The sequence below is a fragment of the Episyrphus balteatus genome (genome assembly GCF_945859705.1).
Source record: "Episyrphus balteatus chromosome X unlocalized genomic scaffold, idEpiBalt1.1 SUPER_X_unloc_1, whole genome shotgun sequence".
Lineage (NCBI taxonomy): Eukaryota > Metazoa > Arthropoda > Insecta > Diptera > Syrphidae > Episyrphus > Episyrphus balteatus.
This window is the reverse complement of record NW_026605125.1, coordinates 242501-252500: the sequence shown is the minus strand read 5'-3', so window position 1 is coordinate 252500 and position 10000 is coordinate 242501. Positions and strand designations below refer to the sequence as shown.

At 34.8% G+C, this 10000-nt stretch overlaps 2 non-coding genes and 1 pseudogene across 2 annotated transcripts; all 3 read right to left on the bottom strand.

Annotated features, from left to right (window-relative positions):
* Positions 1-4118, bottom strand: part of LOC129920812 (large subunit ribosomal RNA) — a 6029-nt pseudogene extending 1911 nt beyond the window's left edge.
* A 309-nt stretch (positions 4119-4427) lies between these two features.
* Positions 4428-4606, bottom strand: LOC129920830 (5.8S ribosomal RNA). Its single transcript, XR_008773367.1, has one exon. It is a non-coding gene; the product is annotated as a 5.8S ribosomal RNA (ribosomal RNA).
* A 1320-nt stretch (positions 4607-5926) lies between these two features.
* LOC129920758 (small subunit ribosomal RNA) lies at positions 5927-7918 on the bottom strand. Its single transcript, XR_008773314.1, has one exon. It is a non-coding gene; the product is annotated as a small subunit ribosomal RNA (ribosomal RNA).
* Between the last annotated feature and the right edge of the window lie 2082 nt (positions 7919-10000).

Genomic DNA, 10000 nt, shown 5'->3' with positions numbered 1-10000 from the left:
GGTTATATTTGTCTCATTTGTTATTCACTACCTTTTAAGGCTGAGAGACCTGAAAAGGTCTCGGCACTTGTATAGTAGTTTCAACGAGCACCACAGAGGGTCAATGAGCACCAACTCGACCATCACGACAATGGCTCTGCACTAAGTACAAGTACTCAGAACATGCTTCGCTTCACGTCAAAGACGTCCGACAACAAGCTATCCGGTTCGATGATAAATCATCTACCTCAGTGTTAATGAAAATGCCTCGACCCCTTTACTCAGATTATATCCTGAGATCGGTTACTGCAGACATTAACTTATGAAGGTTGAAACCCTGAGTTACGACTTCAACCTTATTCCATCACGACAATGGTCCCGCGCTAGGTACATTCGTACTTCGCACTTGCTTCGCTTCACGCCAAAGACGTCCGACAACAAGCTATCCGGTTCGACCAGTAAAAACCATTCTACCTCAGTGTTAATGAAAATGCCTCATCCCCGTTACTCAGCATAGTGTCCTGAGATGGGTTACTGAAGACATTAACTTATGAAGGTTGACCCCTGAGTTACGACTTCAACCTTATTCCATCACGACAATGGTCCCGCGCTAGGTACATTCGTACTTCGCACTTGCTTCGCTTCACGCCAAAGACGTCCGACAACAAGCTATCCGGTTCGACCAGTAAAAACCATTCTACCTCAGTGTTAATGAAAATGCCTCGACCCCTTTACTCAGATTATATCCTGAGATCGGTTACTGCAGACATTAACTTATGAAGGTTGACCCCTGAGTTACGACTTCAACCTTATTCCATCACGACAATGGTCCCGCGCTAGGTACATTCATACTTCGCACTTGCTTCGCTTCACGCCAAAGACGTCCGGCAACAAGCTATCCGGTTCGATGATAAATCATCTACCTCAGTATACATTGCAATTGCTTTCCCGGTACTCAGCATAGTGTCCTGAGATGGGTTCCACAATTACAAGAAAGTTGATCCCTGAGTTACGAATCAACCCAAACCGTTAAAACCTTTTACTTCCTCTTAAACCTCTTTAAACACGGATTTCTTTCTTTAAAAATACAAAAAAACTCTTTTCAAAAACATTTCAAATCAATTACAATCATGTTCAACCCTGTGGAGACTATTGGTTTCGGTATCTGTGCAGAAACTACACACGATACCTACTTAACCCCCAAGCCGCGATAAGGCTGCCTCCGCTTGGGGGAGTAAATAGGGACAGTAGGAATCTCGTTAATCCATTCATGCGCGTCACTAATTAGATGACGAGGCATTTGGCTACCTTAAGAGAGTCATAGTTACTCCCGCCGTTTACCCGCGCTTACTTGAATTTCTTCACTTTGACATTCAGAGCACTGGGCAGAAATCACATTGTGTCAACACCCGTTAGGGCCATCACAATGCTTTGTTTTAATTAGACAGTCGGATTCCCCAAGTCCGTGCCAGTTCTGAATTGATTGTTAATTGATAGTCGTTATAAATCAAAAGAACATACCTTGCGATATATCTTAAGATTTTTAGCAAGAAAATTCCACAATTGGTTACGTAAACTACTATCCGGGGAACAAAATTCAAGAATTTTTATTTACCCAGAACGAGTACATAAACCATGTTATTGCTTCCAATTCAAGCCCGACTATCTCAATCTTCAGAGCCAATCCTTATCCCGAAGTTACGGATCTAATTTGCCGACTTCCCTTACCTACATTATTCTATCGACTAGAGACTCTTCACCTTGGAGACCAGCTGCGGATATCGGTACGGCCTGTTGAGAAGTTTGCGTAATCCCACCATAAATTTTCAAGGTCCGAGGAGAAAATATCGACACAACAGTAAATGTCATGCTCTTCTAGTCCATCTACCATATCTCTCTTCGAAAGACTTCCATGGTAGTACGACTATAAAACAGAAAAGAAAACTCTTTCGATATCTCTCGACGGCTTCTTTATGGTCGTTCCTGTTGCCAGGATGAGCAAAAAGCCCATTTTTAATAACAAACGGATACTCAACAGGTTACGGAATTGGAACCGTATTCCCTTTCGTTCAAAATTTATCAAGTGTTTTAAATATTTATTTTTGTATTTTTTATTTCATATAATAATAATATATATTTTTGTATTTTTAATTTTTTATTTTAATATTTTTTTTTATATACTTTTGTATATTTTTTTTATTTATATTTGCTCATATATTTTTTTTTATATTTTTTTTTTTTTTTATTTTTAATAACATAATATATATATTTTTGTAATTTATTAAAATGTTTTTTTAATTTTTATTTTTTATTTTTTATAACTTGAAAATTTTCAGCTTTCGCCTTGAACTTAGGACCGACTAACTCGTGATCAACCACTGTTCACACGAAACCCTTCTCCACTTCAGTCCTCCAAGGTCTCATTCGATTATTTGCTACTACCACCAAGATCTGTACCAATAGCGGCTCCATGCAGGCTTACGCCAAACACTTCTAAGCACACCATTGTACCCTCCTACTCACTAAAGTTTCAAAATTTAAATTCAATCAGATCGAAAATAAACCATCTACTTTAGCGATAATGTATAGGTATACAACTTAAGCGCCATCCATTTTAAGGGCTAGTTGCTTCGGCAGGTGAGTTGTTACACACTCCTTAGCGGATTCCGACTTCCATGGCCACCGTCCTGCTGTTTTAAGCAACCAACGCCTTTCATGGTATCTGCATGAGTTGTTAATTTTGGCACCTTAACATTATGTTTGGTTCATCCCACAGCGCCAGTTCTGCTTACCAAAAGTGGCCCACTGGGCACAATATATCACAACCAAAACCTTCATATCAAGAAAGGCTAGGTTCTTACCCATTTAAAGTTTGAGAATAGGTTAAGATCGTTTCGACCCTAAGGCCTCTAATCATTCGCTTTACCAGATAAGATTATTTTATATAATTTTTAATTGCACCAGCTATCCTGAGGGAAACTTCGGAGGGAACCAGCTACTAGATGGTTCGATTAGTCTTTCGCCCCTATACTCAATTCTGACAATCGATTTGCACGTCAGAACTGTTTCGGTCTTCCATCAGGGTTTCCCCTGACTTCAACCTGATCAAGTATAGTTCACCATCTTTCGGGTCACAGCATATATGCTCAAGGTACGCTCTAGTTAGAGGCATAAATAATATAAATATCATTATGCATAACTGTATAGAACGCCCCGGGATTGAATAAATAATTCATAACAAATTATAAACTAATCCCATTAAATTAAGTTAAGTTAATTATGCCATTGGGTTTTATTAAAAATACCCAATGACTTGCACATATGTTAGACTCCTTGGTCCGTGTTTCAAGACGGGTCCCGAAGGTATCCTGAATCTATCGCATTGTTAATCATAAAAGTGCATACAATATAAATAAACAAATCAATAGATCTATTTACCATTGTAAAATTCCGAAAAATTTAAGCACAATATATAATTATATCTGTCAATGATTTATCAAATCCAAAACATTTATTTTATGTTGAAAATCCGAAGATAAACAATTTGAATAAACTTAAGTAATGGATCTTATGATAAATATTTATTACATTAACAGATTACAATGTCCTTATATGGAAAAATTGCACACTATTGTTAAAATATTTTTTATATATTTTTATATTAGTATTGAATTTTCCATAATGGATATTCAGGTTCATCGGGCTTAACCTCTAAGCAGTTTCACGTACTATTTAACTCTCTATTCAGAGTTCTTTTCAACTTTCCCTCACGGTACTTGTTTACTATCGGTCTCATGGTTATATTTAGTTTTAGATGGAGTTTACCACCCACTTAGTGCTGCACTATCAAGCAACACGACTCTTTGGAAACACCTTCTAGTAATCATTAACGTTATACGGGCCTGGCACCCTCTATGGGTAAATGGCCTCATTTAAGAAGGACTTAAATCGTTAATTTCTCATACTAGATTATAGATGTTCCATACACTGCATCCCATATTTGCCATAAAGACAAAATGGCTTAGTGCTGAACTGATTTCTTTTCGCTCGCCGCTACTAAGAAAATCCTTGTTAGTTTCTTTTCCTTCCCTCATTAATATGCTTAAATTCGGGGAGTTATCTCATATGAGTTGAGGTTGCTTAACACTTTTTATTTGCTTAATAATTTTATATACTCAATTCAAAATATTTTTTATATATCGATCATTTCAGCCATTTTATCAATTCAAGTAGAATGCCTCAATTGCCAAATTATATTATGACAACGATCTGCAATGTTAGAAATTTTTATATACTAACATCCTCTAAAAAATAGATAAAACGAACTTACTGTCGCTCGATATTATTTTGAGGTATATATTATATTTTAATATTATGAATTTTTACAAATCCAATAATATAACATGCGCATTTGATAAATCAAAAGCAGCTTATTTAGCATAGTATCACAACCCTCAACCATATGTAGTCCAAGCAGCACTTCAAAATTAATTAAAGTACATAACAGCATGGACTGCTATATGCGTTCAAAATGTCGATGTTCATGTGTCCTGCAGTTCACACGATGACGCACAGTTTGCTGCGTTCTTCATCGACCCATGAGCCAAGTGATCCACCGCTTAGAGTATTATTATTTTTTTATTTTATATTTAGTCAATTTTTTTTTTTAAGAAATAAAAATTTATTTCTTTTTATATTTTATGTATTTTTTTTATGTTGCGAATGTCCAATTCCAAAGAATCGTTAACTTATAAATTTCTTTTAAAGAAATCTAAGTACAACATTTTTATACATTTTTATTTTTATATATATATATCGTTACAACTTATGCTATGCGTTTTAGCCGGATAGTACCGGGATATTGTCCAAGTACGACACCTTTAGGGGTTAATTCGTCGCAACGTATACACGCCACGCCGAAGGGCGGGTTTTTACACCCAGGAGGATATTACCCCGAAGGGTACGACACCTTTGTTTTTTCGACTTTTGCTCTAGCAAGTTTGTTTATGCATATATATATTTTCATAAGCGTCACTATTTCGATGACGATGACAATTGGCTACCATTTAAATATTTTGTTCATATTTTTTTTTGAAAAAAAAAGACCGAATGCATTACTTATAGTAATACACCCAGTCTAATTTGTTTTTGTATTTTGGTTATAACGTCACTATTTAGATGACAACACCATTTGGCTACGATTTAAATATTTTGTTCATATTTTTTTTTTGAAAAAAAAAAGACTGAATGCATTACATATAGTAACACACCCAGTCTAATTTGTTTTTGTATATTGGCTAAAAACGTCACTATTTAGATGACGACACCATTTGGCTACCATTTAAATATTTTGTTCATATTTTTTTTTGAAAAAAAAAGACTGAATGCATTACTTATAGTAACACACCCAGTCTATTTTGTATTTGTTTTTTTTTTATTATATATATATCGTTACAACTTATGCTATGCGTTTTAGCCGGATAGTACCGGGATATTGTCCAAGTACGACACCTTTAGGGGTTAATTCGTCGCAACGTATACACGCCACGCCGAAGGGCGGGTTTTTACACCCAGGAGGATATTACCCCGAAGGGTACGACACCTTTGTTGTTCGACTTTTGCTATAGCAAGTTTGTTTATTCATATATATATTTTCATAAGCGTCACTATTTCGATGACGATGACAATTGGCTACCGTTTAAATACTTTGTTCTTAATTTTTTTTGAAAAAAAAAGACTGAATGCATTACTTATAGTAACACACCCAGTCTAATTTGTATTTGTATTTTTACTTCTTTTGAAGTATTCTTTTTTGTATTTGTTTATATATTTATTGTATATTTTATACATTTTGTACCATAATTGTACATTTTTATTTTTATATTTTATTTTTCTTTTTTATATATATTAAATATATATAAATTTTATTTTATTGGAAAAATCACGTTAATGATCCTTCCGCAGGTTCACCTACGGAAACCTTGTTACGACTTTTACTTCCTCTAAACCATCAAGTTTGGTCAACTTCTGCGAAACAACCGTAACACGTTAGCGTCACAGTGATCACGTCCGGAGACCTCACTAAATAATTCAATCGGTAGTAGCGACGGGCGGTGTGTACAAAGGGCAGGGACTTAATCAATACGAGTTAATGACTCGCACTTACTAGGAATTCCAAGTTCATGTGAACAGTTTCAGTTCACAATCCCAAGCATGAAAGTGGTTCAGCGGTTTACCCGGACCTCTCGGTCTAGGAAATACACGTTGATACTTTCATTGTAGCGCGCGTGCAGCCCAGGACATCTAAGGGCATTCCAGACCTGTTATTGCTCAATCTCATTATTGCTAGACGCAATTTGTCCATTTAAGAAGCTAGTGTCCTTATAATGGGACAAACAAACAGGTACGACTCCACTAACATAAACACATTCAAACACAATTATATTTTACTATATTCATGAATGAAGGCTATGAAAGCTTCAACATCATAATCCTGAAAGCATCTATTTAATATATTTGAGTCTCGTTCGTTATCGGAATTAACCAGACAAATCACTCCACGAACTAAGAACGGCCATGCACCACCACCCATAGATTCGAGAAAGAGCTATCAATCTGTCTTACACGCTTATGTTCGGACCTGGTAAGTTTTCCCGTGTTGAGTCAAATTAAGCCGCAGGCTCCACTCCTGGTGGTGCCCTTCCGTCAATTCCTTTAAGTTTCAGCTTTGCAACCATACTTCCCCCGGAGCCCAAAAGCTTTGGTTTCCCGGGAAGCGACTGAGAGAGCCATAGAAGTAGCTACACCCAATTGCTAGCTGGCATCGTTTATGGTTAGAACTAGGGCGGTATCTGATCGCCTTCGAACCTCTAACTTTCGTTCTTGATTAATGAAAACATCTTTGGCAAATGCTTTCGCTTAAGTTAGTCTTACGACGGTCCAAGAATTTCACCTCTCGCGTCGTAATACTAATGCCCCCAATCTGCTTCTATTAATCATTACCTCTTGATCTAAAAACCAATGAAAGTAGATCAGAAGTCTTATTTCATTATTCCATGCACAAAATATTCAGGCATTTGGAGCCTGCTTTAAGCACTCTAATTTGTTCAAAGTAATTGTAACGGCCCACAACAGCACTCGATGAAGAGCACTGAAGCAGGTTTTAATAGGAGGAATACATAATGGTACATAAGTATCATAAATGTATAAGAACTCCACCGATAATACGCTTGCATACATAAGGTAATGTACAATCCACAATTGTAGTTGTACTACCCGTATGAAGCACAAATTCAACTACGAACGTTTTAACCGCAACAACTTTAATATACGCTATTGGAGCTGGAATTACCGCGGCTGCTGGCACCAGACTTGCCCTCCAATTGGTCCTTGTTAAAGGATTTAAAGTGTACTCATTCCAATTACAGGGCCTCGGATATGAGTCCTGTATTGTTATTTTTCGTCACTACCTCCCCGAACTGGGAGTGGGTAATTTACGCGCCTGCTGCCTTCCTTAGATGTGGTAGCCGTTTCTCAGGCTCCCTCTCCGGAATCGAACCCTGATTCCCCGTTACCCGTAGCAACCATGGTAGTCCTAGATACTACCATCAATAGTTGATAGGGCAGACATTTGAAAGATCTGTCGTCGGTACTAGACCATACGATCGGCAAATTATCTAGAGTTCAACCATTATAACGATTTCCGAAGAAATCGCTTGGTTTTAGCCTAATAAAAGCACACGTTCCAAAAGGTCCGTGTTTATATTGCATGTATTAGCTCTAGAATTACCACAGTTATCCAAGTAACTGTTAACGATCTAATAAACCATAACTGATATAATGAGCCTTTTGCGGTTTCACTTTTAATTCGTGTGTACTTAGACATGCATGGCTTAATCTTTGAGACAAGCATATAACTACTGGCAGGATCAACCAGAATAATGTTATAATATTTTATTTTTAATATTATTTGAAATTTTGAAAAATAACATCAATCTCCTCTCAATAAATCCAATGATAAAGTTTTTATTTTTTTTTTTTTTATTTATTTATATTTATACATACTTTTTGTTTTATATCCTCCCTAATAGGGATAATTATTATTTTATTTTTTTTACCAACACAATTTTTATTTGTATATATTTTTTGGTAAATTTATTTTTATTTTTATTTATTTGTATGTATTTTGTATGGGTATTTTGTATGGGTATTTTGTATTTTTACTTTTATCTGGAAAATGAGGGAAAATGCATTTCACAAAGGTTTCATATAACAACTATTTTTATTTTAACAAAGAGAACTCCTACCGTATGGTGAACTCTGATATTGTTAAATTTTAGTGTAGCACCTTTCACAAATACATATCAATGATTATTTTCAAATTTCTAATATTTTCTTTTACTTCAATATATTGAAGTGTTTTTGGAATATTTTTATAAAATAAACCATTTATTTATGATATAGAATTAATAATTCTTTTTAATAATTTTTCTTTATGAACATTTTTATGTTCAACAAATAATCCCAATTGGAAATTAATATTTATTATTTTTTTTTCGACATTACTTTACTTAAAGTATTTTTTTTTGACATCTTTGCCACAAAGCCAGTGTTCTTAGCCACAACGCCGTGGTACCACTTTTGGTGAAAACGAGGTGCGAGTCCCCGCCCAATCATAATACCACATTACCAGTAAGTTAATTCGTTGCAACTTAAAAAGCCACATCGAAAGAGGTTTACATACATGTTTCCTTAACATCAAAATATGCGCCCCCTTTGGTAGTTTGAGTTTTTTTCACAACAAAGTGGAGGTAAATAACATGACCAAACTAATAACTTCATATTTTCCTCTTTTTGGATCGAAAATGCTCGATTCCGTAAAATAGATTTGAAACATACTTGGATACATTCGGTTCGGCGAATTTTCACAAAAAAAGTTGACCCTTTTTTTGGGACTTAGTGCAATTTTTGAAAAATTTTGTATGGGAAAAAGTCAACTTTTTCCAGAAATCCGAAAAAAGGCCCAAAAACGCACTTGGTTGCGGTCGAGTTTTACTAGGGTAGGAAAAACCACTTGCAACCAAGTGTTCGACTTAGAAAAATTTTGGACATAAAATTTTTGGAAAAAAATTTTCTACTTAATAAATCGGAAAAATGGCCCAAAAACGCACTTGGTTGCGGTCGAGTTTTACTAGGGTGGTAAAAGTCAATTTTCAATGTTGAAAATTTTTTTCGACTTTTTTATATAATATATGTTATTCAGAACAACTAAATCGGCTGACTAAATGGCCCAAAAACGCACTTGGTTGCGATCGAGTTTTACTAGGGTGGTAAAACTCAATTTTCAATGTTGAAAATTTTTTTCGACTTAGAAAAATTTTGGACATAAAATTTTTGGAAAAAAATAAATCGGAAAAATGGCCCAAAAATGCACTTGATTGCGGTCGAGTTTTACTAGGTTGGTAAAAGTCAATTTTGAATGTTAAAAATTTGTTTGGACTTTTTATATTTTTTATTTTTTTATATTTTTGTTAATATAAATTTTGAATTGAATTTGATGTTGGGAGTTGTTGATGTTGAAAAGTTTGTTAATAAAATAGACTTGAGTGAAGTTTTTTCATGGATTTTCCATGTCCCGAATGTATGGAAGTGTGTTTTTTTTCTACTTCAATAATATCACTGATTCAGAGTATCACGAAAAATAATTTAAAAAACCTACTATCTATCAAAATGTGGTTGAACTTTTTTTACAGACATTTTAAAGTCTCCGAATGGAAGTAAGGACTTGAAAAATAATATTTTTTGTAGACTTATTTTGGATGTAAATTTTTTGCAAGTCTTTGGAATTATTTTTTGTAAATTTTTTCTAAGTCTTTTTCCACTTGGAATATTTTTGCATTGTAATTTGTAAATTTTTTCCAAGTCTTTGTTTGGAATTATTTTTTGTAAATTTTTTCTAAGTCTTTTTCCACTTAGAATATTTCTTTTTATTTTGTATTAGTATCATATTTGCATGTTTTTT